Source organism: Hylobates moloch, unplaced genomic scaffold (assembly GCF_009828535.3).
Source record: "Hylobates moloch isolate HMO894 unplaced genomic scaffold, HMol_V3 SCAFFOLD_8, whole genome shotgun sequence".
Classification (NCBI taxonomy): domain Eukaryota; kingdom Metazoa; phylum Chordata; class Mammalia; order Primates; family Hylobatidae; genus Hylobates; species Hylobates moloch.
The window spans coordinates 48,609,629-48,623,686 of NW_026652283.1; positions in this window are offsets into that span (position 1 = coordinate 48,609,629).

Here is a 14,058-nt window from a genome sequence, read left to right on the forward strand (position 1 = left end):
AAAAAAAAAAAAAAAAAAAAAAAACAGAAAAAGTGAAAAAGTGCAGAAACTAATTCAGATAAGGGCATTTCCTCCTAGCAATGGGAAAATAGACACATAGTCACAAAAGTGCAACAAAGGATTAAAATTGCCATATAATATGGCATTCATTAAAAACAAAAAACCCTACGTGGGCCTGCCCAGTGGGGGAGTAGAGAGTACACAGGAATCAGTCCAGGGTTTTGTTCTTAGGGAGCTTGCAATCCAGTGAGGAGGACAGAGATGCAAACAAACAGGGTCTTTGGGAAACAAATAGAGGGGACAAAAGGAGCAACGAAGTCAGCCTTAGGAGAAAGGAGATCAGCAAAGGTCTTTGCTGAGAAGGTCATGTTTGAGTTGATTTTTAAAGATGAGCAGGAGTTGGACAGGGAAGAGGAAGAAGGGAAGGTCAGGCAGTGGGAACTGAATGTGCAAAGGCATGGGACTGCAAGTGCTTGGCACATACAGGGATTGTCAACAATGAAGGCGGAGAGGCAGAATGGAGGAGAACTATTGGGGAGACTCAGAAATCCGACTGTGCCAGGAAGGACTATGCATTATCTTGGAAATCCCTTCATCCTGCCATTCAGAGGAGATAATCCCCTGAGCTTGCTCTGCATAAATTGTGGGTGCTGGTTGTGGGTGGCTGACCTGCCAGGTACCAGATGGGCTGTGTGCAGCCTCAGGGATATAACAGCAATGAGAGGCATTGGCTGTGTTAACTCACAAATATTTACTGGGTCCCCATATGAACGGTGGTGTCTTAGGCAGGAAGGAATATAGTCCTGCCCTCTGGATACTTGCCATTTCTGAACAAGACAAAACATGGGTAGGTGGTAAGTTAAGATGCGTTTACGTGAATAGTGCTGCAATGAATATGGTAGGTACAGATATCTCTGGATCACGCTGTTTTCATTTCCTATAGATATATACCCAGAAGTGGGATTGCTGGATCAAATGGTAGTTCTATTTCTAATTTTTTGAAGAGCATTCATTCTGTTTTTCATAATGGCTTTACCAATTTACATTCTTACCAACAGTATAGAAGGACTGGTCAAAAGTATAAATTTTCAGTTATATGATGAATAAGTTCTGGGAATCTAAATATACAGCAAGTGTGGTGACGGATGTGTTTATTACTTTGATTTTAATAATCATTACATAATATATACATAAATTAAATTGTCACTTTGTATACCTTGAACATATATACAATCTTCTTTTTTTTTTGAGACAGAGTTTCGCCCTTCTTGCTCAGGCTGGAGTGCAGTGGCGCAATCTCGGCTCACTGCAACCTACGCCTCCCAGGTTCAAGCAATTGTCCTGCCTCAGCCTCCTGAGTAGCTGGGATTACAGGTGCCTGCCACCACGCCCAGCTAAGTTTTTGTATTTTTGGTAGAGATGGGGTTCACCATGTTGGCCAGGCTGGTCTGGAACTCATGACCTCAGGTGATCCGCCTGCCTTGGCCTCCCAAAGTACTGAGATTACAGGCATGAGCCACAGCGCCTGGCCAGCCTTTACAATCTTTATTTGTCAATTAAATATTTTAAAAGAGAAAAAGAGTTAGAAATCACCATCCACCCACTCGTATGCATGGAAGGGCCAGGTGAGTGGTGCAGTATTGTAAAAGTCCAGGCAAAGTCAGTGAACTGAAGACTCTCACCTTCATATAGAACTACCAGTCAGTGAACTGAAGACTCTCACCTTCATATAGAACTACCAAATGATCCTAGAGGAGGCAGGATTTGAATTAGGCTATAAAGGAAAAGTAGGATTTAAATCGATGGAAAGGGCCTTGCTTGCATTCCAGATAATGGGAATGAGGAAAGTGAAAGGGCCAACGTGGGGTAGGGGAAAAGAAGGTTCTGGCTAGAATAGAAGGGGTGAATATTGAGATAGCAGGCTGAAGTCGGGACTGGGCTGGGGTGCAGTTGGCTATGAAGGAGGAAAAGGAGCTGGGGGTTATTGCAGACCAATTCTGTGCCAGATCCTGTATTTAAAGGATTTTAATGATGTTGTGAGACAGATATTTTTATCCCCATTTTAAAGATGAGGAAACTGGGTCTCAGAGGGGAGACATGACATATTCCAGTCATATAGCTGATAACTAGAAGAACTGGACTGTCTGCTCTTTCCACTAAAGCGTTTGCTTCCTTTAAGACATGAGTGGAAAGGTAGCACAGGTAGCACAGGCCAGATGGTATGGCTAGTAAACACACACACAGACACACACGCACACACTGGGGGGCACATACATACCGAATATGGCAATTCCTGTGCTGTGGCTCCCAATCTAATTAGTGGGATGATTGCCATTTAGGAGACTTTTGCCTTTCACTTTAGCCCAAGCTGTGTGAGGCTCCACTCCTCTATTTAGGATTCAATAGGAGTATGGAAAGGGAAAAAAGAAATGTGATGCTTGAAACAAAATACCCCATCGAGCTGACCACTAAATAGCACTTAGACCCCAAGTATACACACAGCTGCTTTATGTAATGAAGGCTGTGGACCATGTTCCTGGATATAAAATAACAAACCACATATAAAGTTTTATGTTGCTGTGTAATTAGCACAGATCTGTGAGTGAGCATGCAGGCCCGGGTGAGGGGAGGGGTGCTTAGGCCCCGGGCAATGAGCTGTGGAGGAAACAGCATGCATGGTGGAGCCCAGAAGACAAGAGTTTGAATTCCTGCTTCACCACTTTGTAGCCCTTTGACCTTGGGCAAGTTATTTAAACACTGTAAACTTCCAATTTCATACCTGTCAAAGGAGGCAAAGCGCATGTCTTATAGCAGTGGTTTTGTCCTCATCCTGGCCTCCAGGGACATCTGACAATGTCTAAAGACACTTCTGTTTGTCATAACTTGGAAGGCATCTAGTGGGTAGAGGCCAGGATGCTGCCCCCCACACTACCTCACAACAAAGAATTATCCTGCCCAAAATGCGAATCCTGCCAAGATTGAGAAACCTTGCCTTCTAGGGTTGCTGTGTGATGATATAATAATTGCAAACTTTTATTGAGCACTAACTATATGTCAGGCACTGTTCTATCACTCAAGTGTGTCAACCTGTACCTGTTAATAGCAAAGCTGGGAGGGTAGTACTACCATTATCCTCATTCTCTAGATAAGGAAACTGAAGCACAGGGAGAAAACGTGCCCCAAATCGCACACGTAGTAAGTGATGGAACCAAGGCAATGTGCCAGGGTTCGAAGCAAAGCAGTGGCATGAACTCATGTGTGTCTACTTCAGTGTCTGGAACGTGGTGGTGACGGTGACTTCTCCACCTCCAGAGTGGGCGGATTCATTCATCCGTTCATGCAACATATATGCATTGGGAGCTTAATCACAGCGTGGTGATAAAGAGTTGGTCGACACGATAGGCAAGGTCCTTGCTCACACAACTTATTTTCTAGTTGAGAAGAAAAATTATAAACAAGCAAATGAATAAAAATGGAGATAATGTAAGTGACAGAGAATGTCTGGTGAGTGATGAGAAGGAGTCTGCCATGAGAAGATGTGGGGCAAGAGCATGTCCAGCAGAGAGAATAGGCTGGGAAAAGGCCCAGAGGTGGGGAGGCACCTTGGTGAGTTCAGGAAATAGACAGAAGTCCAGTGAACCTGGACCTAGGTCATGAGGGAGGAAATTCTGTTTGTTTGTTTGTTTGTTTGTTTTTGAGACAAGGTCTCACTTCGTTGCCCAGGCTGGAGTGTAGTGGTGCGATCTCCGCTCATGGCAGCCTCTGCCTCCCGGGTTCAAGCGATTCTCCTATGAGGGAGGAAATTCTAAGAGATGACATTAGAGAGATAGGAGGGGCCAGGTGGAGTAAGACTTTGTAGGTCAAGGTAAGGAGTTTGAATTCCAGCTTTGCTGAGAAGCTATAGGAGAGTTTTGAAGAAGGGTAACAGGATCCAATTTACATCTGTAAAACAGCATTCAGATTTCGATGTGGGGGATGATGAGGCCGACACATGGGGAGTTCAGGGAGTGATTCAGTAAGGACGCTAGGGCAGTAGTTAAAGGGTATGATGATAGTGTCTTGGCTCAGGGTGATTGTAGTGAAACTGGAGGACAGTGAGCAAATGTGGTTCACATGCAGTGACCGATTTGTGACATATATCATGTGAGAGGGAAAGAAAGAGAGGAATCAAAGGTGACGCTGAAGTTTTTATCTTGAGCAACTGGCTCCATCAGCTGAGATAGGGAGGCCTGAGGGAGGAGCAGGGGTTGGAGGGAGTGGAGGGAAGGTATCAAGAGGCCACCATTAGGTCATGTTAAGTAAGAGCTGCTTGCTAGGATCCAAGTAGATGTGTGAAGAAAACAGCTTATAAATGAGCCTGGGGCTCAGGGCAGCAGTCCAGGCTGGAAGAATAAATTTAGTATCCATTGTACAAAGATGATATTTGAAGCCAAGGTGCTGTTAAAGAGAGGGAGAGAATGCAAGAAGGCCTAGGTGTAAGTCAGGGAACTCATTCATTCCAAGTTTGAAAGAGAGGCATTCATCAAAAGAGACAGAAGTAGGAGAAAAACCAGGAGAGAGAGGTATCAAGACATCCAACAAGATAAAACAAAACAGGGAAGTGACCATTAAATTTGACCACAGGAGGCTGACATGAGACATTTCAGTGAACTCTTGGGGATGCAAGCTCAAGTGAAATGGGTTGAAGACAGAGAGTTGAGCAAGTGGAGACAGCCACTACAGGGAATTCTTTCTAGGAATTTCATGGTAAAGGGTAAAGAAATGGAATGGAGTAAGAACAAGGGTCAAAGGCAAGACTGTTAAAAATATGAGTCATATATGTATTTGCAAGCCAATGTGAAGGATCTGGCAGAGAGAAGGGAACTTCTGATCCCAGAGAGATGGGGGTTCACGGGAGAAGTCCTTGAGAAGTACTACAGCAGCAAGAGGCTTGGGATCCAGAGAGAATGGAGTGGCTATTTTTTTTTTTTTTTTTTTGAGACAGTCTCACTCTGTCGCCCAGGCTGGAGTACAGTGACACGATCTTGGCTCACTGCAGCCTCTGCCTCCCGGGTTCAAGTGATTCTCCTGCCTCAGCCTCCCGAGCAGCTGAAGCTACAGGCATGCGCCACCACGCCCAGATAATTTTTGTATTTTTAGTACTGACCGAGTTTCACCACATTGGCCAGGATGGTCTTGATCTCTTGACCTCGTGATCCTCCTGCCTCGGCCTCCCAAAGTGCTGGGATTACAGGCGTGAGCCATTGCACCTGGCCCTGTAATGGCTAATTCTTGTTAGGATATTTCATCTGTGATTGTAGGAGAGAAGGCCTCAAGCATGTGAATGATGTAGGTAGTCTGGTGGCTAGATAATGCTGTTCTGGGAGAATGATTTCCACTTTCTCAGAGAGGAAGATCTGAGCTCTGACCTGAGCCACTGGTCAGCTCCTAGCCCTGACCGTTGATACAGACTGAGCCAGTCCTGGCGCCAGACTGAGCTCTTCTCGTAGACTGAATGTCTAGTTCTGTCCAGCCACCTCCCTTTGTTGATAAGAAAGAAGCTGGGAAAGCTGCTTTCACTATGGTGACTCAGCATAACCCATCTCTACAGCTGAAGAGAAAACTTGAAGCTAAGCCAGGCTCAGCAGGACCTGGATAGGTCCACAGATGAAAGGAAATTCCCCAAACTTGTCAGAGGAGGGGTTGGTAAGAGTAGAACCACTGATGGGGCATGTCATGACCGGATAGAGCCAAGAACAGGAGGCTATCGAAATGGACCAAAAGTTGGGATTCATTAGAAGGAACGGCCCAGACTGAAGTAGGAATGGAAAATGAATGAGGCTGACCATGAGGACATGTAAGCAGATCTGAATGCAGTGGGTTGGGTGGAGTTATGGGTGATCCAACTGAATTTCGGACTGCTAAGTGCTCTTCAGTGCTTTCCTTCTTTGTGGACTCTTGCAGGTCCAATGTGGTCTACGCAAATAGATTTACACATTTATATGGTGATCGAGAGTTTATAACTGTAAAATATATGCTGTATAAGAAAAGGCTTTGGCCAGGCACAGACTCACAGCTGTAATCTCAGCTCTTTGGGAGGCTGAGATGGGCAGATTGAACCCAGGAGTTTGAGACCAGCCTGGGCAACATAGTGAAACCCCATCTCTTCAAAAAATAAAAAAAAATTAGCTGGGCATGGTGGCACACACCTATAGTTCCAGCTACTTGAGAGGTTGAGGTGGGAGGATGGCTTGAGCCCAGGCAAAGGTTGCAGTGAGCCAAGATCATGCCATTTCACTCCAGCCTAGGCAACAGAGTGAGACCTTGTCTCAAAAAAAAAAAGGAAGGAAGGAAGGAAGGAAGGAAGGAAGGAAGGAAGGAAGGAAGGAAGGGAGGAAGGAAAGAAGGAAGGAAGAAAGAAAAGAAAAGAAAAGAAAAGAAAAAAAGAAAAGAAAAGCCTTTACTACCATTAGTAGTGGATTGGATTGGGTTGGATTCTCTGCTCCCATTTTATGTTTGAAAGCCCTTTTTGTCAGTCTTATCAAGTAGTTGTCTGGACACTGCTGATGATATTTAGTGACAAGAAGCTCACTAAAGGCTTCACTTAAGGCCTAGTTTAATCCCTCCACACCTCAATTTCCTCTTCTGCAAAGTGAGGAACAATAGTAATGTGTATCTTACAGGTCTGTTGTGGGAATCAAGTTAGATAATGCATGTGAATGCACTTTGTGTGCTGTAAAGGGCGGTGAATATTACTTCTGTCATCATTATTAACAATACTAAGAAAAAGAAGAGGCCTCAAAAGTATTTCCTGTACTACTTTCAAGTTCTCTTAAAAAGTCATGAAAGGGCCTGCATCACCTGCAACACGGATGCCTTGTGGAAGGAGCCATGGAAGTCTGTGTCATGGTGGCACCCAGGGCCACTGCATGGAGCAGGTGGGCAGGTTGCACTTCACTGGAGGGAGCTCTGTTAAGGAGGTGAGTGGCAGTGAAATTGAGCCAGCACTCCACTTGTCCAGCCATATGTCCTGGCAAGGAGCTGCATCTGCAGTGATTCCGCCAGGCACCATATAGGCTAGCATCCACCGGCATGCTTCCTGAAATGTTTAGGTTTGCTTGACCTTTAATTAGCAAATCCAATCATGGAGAATCAGATGAGTTTCTGATCTTCAGCCATTGGAATTTTATGACGACTTTTCCATTCGTATACCCAGACTGGTCTTTCCTCTACTTGAATGCCTTGCTTTCCTCTCAAACTCATTGTGTCCAAATTCATACATCCATTTTTCTCAGTTGAGAGTTTGGGCTGGATTCTCTACTCCCATTTTATGTTTGAAAGCCTTTTCTTGAATCTTATCAAGTAGTTGTCTCAATGCTGCTTATGACATTTAGTGCCACGAAGCTCACTACCACCTCAGGTAGCTGATGCCACTTTGAAGCAGCTCTTCACATTCAGAAACTTCTATCTATTAAGTCCACACCCGCGTAACTGGAGCTTATACCCAGTAGTCCCTGGTTCCTGCCCTTGGGACCACATGGAACAAATCTCTATCTTCTTCACAACAGCTATTCATTGATTTGGATAAAGGGATCAAATTAGCCTGTGTCTTATTGCTATTTCTTCCATTTCTTATATAAAAACTTTTGCTGCTTTTCACTCTCCTGTCCACTAAAAAAATTCTTTGTGTCTGGAAATGGCACCAATAATTTATAGTTTTTTTCATTCATTGATTTACTAACTCATTTATCCAACATCTATGTGCCCTGGGATCCAAGGCTAAGAGATGAAGTGATTTGTCCAGGGTCTTACAGCTCCTAAGCTCTTATCTGACCCAGATCCATGTTATTTCACTAATACACAGCTGCCTTCATATAGAAGCAGTGGCCCTGGAGTCCAGGCAACTTCTGAAGTGGCAGAAGCTTTGGCAGACTCGCCAACTTAATTGATTCTTTTGTTGTTGTTGTAATTTTTAGTTTAGCTTAGTTTTTTGCCTCTGAGCTTTTTAGTAATCTATCTGTTGTATTTAGCACTCCCTTCTCTTTCTCCCCTTCTCAAATCAGCAGCTTAGCCAGGCACAGTGGTTCATACCTGTAATCTTTGGGAGGTCACTTTGGGAGGCCAACCAAGGTGGAAGGATGGCTCAAGCCCAGGTGTTTGAGACCAGCCTGGGCAACATAGGGAGACTCCATCTCTACAAAAATTTTAAAAATTCACTGGGCATGGTGGTGCACACCTGTGGTCCTAACAACTCAGGAGGCTGAGGTGAGAGGTTCGCTTGAGCCTGGGAGGTCGAGGCTGCGGTGATCCATGATTGCGCCACTATGCTCCAGCCTGGGCAACAGAACAAGAACTGAAAAAAAAAAAAAAAGAAAAAGAAAAAGAAAAAAAGTCAACAGCTCCTGGTCTAACCTATTCAATATAAACTATTTTCTCACAGTTCTAGATCTCTTTTCCAGTAATGTTATAGATGGAAATCACCATTTCTACCTACAACATAAAGCATTAGCCCAGGACTAGAGAAACATGAGTCTTTAAGAGAGTGAATTCAAAAAATTCTCACATATACAGGGAACAAGTGTGGTTAGACAGATGCTTCGTGAGAGTAGAGACCATGTCAGGGTTTTTCATTTTGCATTGTGTGTAGCTCATATTCATAATAGCTGCTACTGCTAGCTGCTATGACTAATTGCTAATATATTGGAGCACTAATTATATGACAGGCATTTAACAATGTATGGGAATTCCAGTTGTTCGCCACCTCACAAATACTCGGTCTTGCCAGATTTTGTAATTACGGCCGTCCTAGTGAGTGTGAAGTGGCATCTTATTGTGATTGTAATATGCCTTTTTCTTTTTTTGGTTTTTTGAAACAGGGTCTTGCTCTGTCACCCAGGCTGGAGTGCACTGGTGCCATCTCAGCTCACTGAAAGGGGCTCCTCATGGGCTGAAGGGATGCTCCCACCTCAGCCCCCTGTAGCTGGGACCACAGGCTTGCACCACCACACCCAGCTAATTTTTTAGATTTTAGTAGAGATGAGATCTTGCTATGTTGCTCAGGCTGGTCTTGAACTCTTGGGCTCCAGCGATCCTCCTGCCTTGACCTCCCAAGGTGCTGGAATTACAGGCGTGAGTTACTGTGCCTGACCACTAATGATTAATGGTGTTGAGCATCTTTTCATATACTTATTTGCCATTCTTACATTTTATTTGGTGAAGCCTTTGTTCAAATCTTTTGCACATTTATATTGGGCTGTTTGGCTTTTTATTTTTGAGTTGTGATAGTTCTTCATGTATTTTGTATGCAAGTGGTTTGTGAAACATAGTTTTGCAAATATTTTCTCATGACTTGTGTTTTTATTTTCTTAATGGTGTCTTTTGGACAGCAAATATTTTAATTTTGAAGAAATCCAAATTATCAATTGTCTTCTTTAATAATTTGTGCACTTTTTCTTCTATTTAAAAAATCTTGGCCTAACCCAAGGTCACTAAGATTTTCTCTCCTTTGTTTTATTCTAGAATTTTTATAGTTTTAGGTTTTTCGCTTCGGTCGATGATCAGTCTTTACTTGGACCTTGTCTGAGTTGTGAGGTAAGAACCACGGGCAAGGGTGCCGCTGCTTCTTTTCCTCTTTGTCCTACTACTCCCTCCACTTCTCCCCTTGTTTCTCTTCCTCCTCCTCTTCCTCATCTCCTTCTTTTCTTTCCTCCTCCTTCTCCCCTTCTTTTCCCCACTTCTTCCTCTTTCTCCTCGTCTTCCTCCTCCTCGTTCCCCCTTCCTTTTCTTTTCTTTTCTTTTTTTTTTGAGACGGAGTCTTGCTCTGTCACCCAGGCTGGAGTGCAGTGGCGCAATCTCGGCTCACTACAAGCTCCGCCTCCCGGGTTCACGCCATTCTCCTGCCTCAGCCTCTCCGAGTAGCTGGGACTACAGGCGCCCGCCATCTCGCCCTGCTAATTTTTTTGTGTTTTTAGTAGAGACGGGGTTTCACTGTGGTCTCGATCTCCTGACCTCGTGATCCGCCCGCCTCGGCCTCCCAAAGTGCTGGGATTACAAGCGTGAGCCACCGCTCCCGGCCCCACCTTCCTTTTTTTTCTCTTTCTCTTTTCCTTTTTGCTAATGGATATCTATGTCCCAACACCATTTGCCTCTTTTGTTTTTTTCACAGCATCTGGAAAAAAAAAATCTTTAATTTCCCTCTTTCTACAGCCCCTTGTAGCCTGGGAACAAAGACCATCAACTCTGAGATTTGTGAGGCGAATCTAAACCCTTCATTGGTTGCCTATATTTTGGATGAGTGGAGAATTCCATCTGTCGGGGCATTTGCTGCATCACAGCAGTTGCTGAATTTTCTTCAGGCAACAGAAGACCACTGTCTACTGAAGCTGGCAGTCCCTGAATAGCCTGAGTCCAGGGGAAACCGAGATGGATCTTCTGGTCACTTGGGAGTGAACTCGGCGTGGAATCTGTAACAGTGGATATGATGTAAGTCATTGGTGAGCTGGGTGATTACAAGCTTTGCTTCCTCTGGAAAGCTAAGGGGACTGAGCATCCCATGATGTTTCAGTTTACTGCATATTTGCCTGACAACATTTATTGAAAGATTACCCTTTCTGCATAGAATTGCCTTGGTACCTTTATCAAAAATCAATTATCATTTTTGTGTGAGTCTGTTTTTGGACTCTGTTCTGTGCCATTGGTAGACATATCTACATTTACAGCAACGTCACACTGTATTACTGTAGTTTTATACTTAGTCATGAAACCAGGTATTAAGTCTCTAATTTTGTTCTTTATCTTTGATATAGTTTGGACATTTGTCCCTGTGTAAATCTCATGTTGAATTATAATCCCTAATGTTGGAGGTAGGGCCTGGTGGGAGGCGTTTGGGTCATGGGGGCTGATCTCTCATGAATGGCTTGGGCCATCCCCTTGGTGACAGGAGAGCTCTCGCTCTGAGTTCACATGAGATCTGGTCATTTAAAAGCGTATGGTACCTCCCTTCTACTCTCTCCCTCTTTCTCTCTCTCTTACTCCTGCTTTCACTATGTGAAGTGCTTGCTCCTGCTTCACCTTCCTCCATGAGTAAAAGCTCCCTGAGGCCTCTCCAGAAGCAGATGCCTGTATGCTTTCTGTACTGCCTGCAGAACTGTGAGCCAGTTGAACCTCTTTTCTTATAAATTACCCAGTCTCAGGTATTGCTTTATAGCATTTGTTTGGCTATCAAATTATTTGTATTTTCATGTAAATTTTAAAATCAACTTGTCAATTTCTGCAAAAAGTTTCCTGGGATTTTGATAGATATGGTCATGAATCTCTAGATCAATCAGGGGAGAATTTACATCTTAATAACATTGAGTCTTATAATCTGTAGGCATGGTTTATCTCTGTTTAGATTTTCTGAAACTTCTCTCAGCAATATTTTGAGTTATTCAGTGTACATATCTGTACACCTTTCGTAAAAACTTTTCCAAAGCATTTCATGATTTCTAATGCTCTTAGAAATAGTATTTAAAATTTTTCAACTTACAACAATTCCTTGAAAGTATGTAAAATACAATTAAAAGTTGTATATTATTCTTGGTTTCTATAACCTTGCATTTTCTGCGTCTATTGAAGTGATCAAATGGATCTGTAAATATATCCCCTCCTCTTACTCTTGCTACTAGTAATCTGAATCTTCTATTTTTTTTTTCCTGGTCAGTCTGGTCAGAGGTTTATCAAATTTATATCTTCCCAAATAACCAGCTTGGGCTTTACTGATGTTCTCCATAATTTTTCTCCATTCTATTTCCCTGTTTTCTGTTTTAATTTTCGAGATTTCCTTCTTTTTCTGCTTGCTTTGGTTTTAGTTTTCCCTCCTTGTTCTCATGTTTTAAGATGTAAACTCAGGTCATTAATTATCCTTTATTTCTAATATATGCCTTTAATTCTACATATTTTTCTTTATCTGCATTTCATAGATTTTGGTATTTGTTTTTTCATTTTGATTTAATTAAAAATACTTTGTAATTTCCTTTCTGATTTCTTCTTTGTCCCATGGGTTATTTAGAAATGCATTGTTTAATTTGCAAATTATTGGTTGTGTTCCAGATTTCTTCCTGTTATTCATTTCTAATTTAATTATCTTGTAGTCAGAGAACATACTTCATATGATTTTAATCTTTTTGAATTTATTGAGACTTGTCCTATGGCACTGAATAAGATTTATCTTGATAGATGTTCTGTGGACCCATGAAAAGAATGTTTATCTGTTGTTTGGTGAAATGTTCTACAAATGCCAATGACATCGAGTTGATTATAATGTTTTTGAGGTTATCTTAATCTTATTTTTTGTCTACCTAGTCTATCATAAATTATTGAGAGAGGAGTGTTGAAGTCCCAAGTATGATTTTTGAGTTGTCTATTTTTCCTTTTGCATCTGTGAGTTTTTGCTTCATGTTCTTAGAAACTCTACTATTAGGTACACATACATTTTGGTCATGTCCTCTTGATTAATTGAACCCTTTATCATTATGAAATGACCTTTTTTATGTATGGCAAGATTTCTTGCTCTGAAGTCTATTTTGTCTGATAGTAATAAATCTATACCCACTTTATTTAGATCAATGTTAGCATCGTATATCTTTTTTCCATGTCTTGCTTATAACCTACCGTGTCTTTATATTTAAAATGGATTTCTTGTAGGCACCATGTAGTTGGGTTTGCTTTTTTGTTCCAATCTGACAATTTTTTAAAATTTAATGTGATTATGGGTCTGCTTGAGTTTAAATCTACCATTTTGCTGTCTGTTTTCTATTTGTTCCATTTAGATTAACTGACTATTTCTTGTGATTTCATTTTCTTTTATAATCTTAGTAGCTTTTTCCCTCCTCTCGTCTTCTTCCTCCTCCTCATCTTCCCCCTTGTTCTTCTCCTTCTCTGCTTTCTACTTCCCCTTACCTATATCCTCCTTTTCTTTTTAAATAAATTGTTTCTTCATGGTCTATAGTGCACATGCCCAGGTTAGTGGCAGAAATTAGTCTCTCTCTCTCCTTCTGTCTCTCTTTATTTATTCTCTTTTATTCTCATATCTCATTCCCTTTCTCCTCACCACATAGGCAACAATTACATGTTTAATGTATATTTTTTTGTTTGTATATGTCCTTGCAAATATGTATACCTCTTTTGTGTGCATATATTTTTAATTTAGATAAATGATGTTGTGTAATTAGTCTGAATCTGTTCTTATCTTTTGCATCAAAGACTATACTCTTAACAATCAATTTATTTCTTCTGACTGCTATGTAACACTCAGTAGTGGTATTTCACATGTTTTACCTGTCTACTCTCTGAGTGACGATCTTTCAGGTTGCCTACAACTCCCTGACTCCAGAAATAATTCTCTTACACACCCTAGATTGGCTTTTTTAGGGAATTCATATCCCGGAGTGTAATAGCTGACTTACAGACTATGCATATATCTAATTTGACAGAGTGGTGGGGGATGTTCTGTAGAATGGCTCCACCACTCAATAATCCTGCTATATGAGAGTTTCCTATATCCTTGCAAATCTTGTTGTTTATCCAGCTTTCTAATTTTTATTGGTATAAATTACATAAGGGACATTTCTCTGGCTACTAATAATTTTGAGCAACTCTCCTAATACTTTTCCTCTTTTTGAGTTTCCTCTTTTGAAAATTACCTGTGCACAAATATCCTTTGCTCACTTTTCTCATGGCTTTTCTCTTTTTCTTGTTGATTTGTAGGAGTTTTTGTATCTTTTCAATGTTAATCCCGTGCCAATTTCAGATGTTGTGAATACCTTCTATTATTTATTTATTTTCTCCATAGAGCCCTTCATTGGATAGAAATCTTTTAAAAATATAATGGAGTAATATTTATCTGTTCCCACATTGTTTGTGCTTTTAATGTTTTTTTTTGTGTGAAATTATTCCTCATATCTAAGTCATAAAGATAAACTTCAACGTATTCTATTAACTTTAAATTTTTTAAATCTTCTATTAACTTTATCATTTTTCTGATAACTTTATTTTTTCTTTCACATTTGTGTTTTTAATCCACATAATACCACCTTTGTA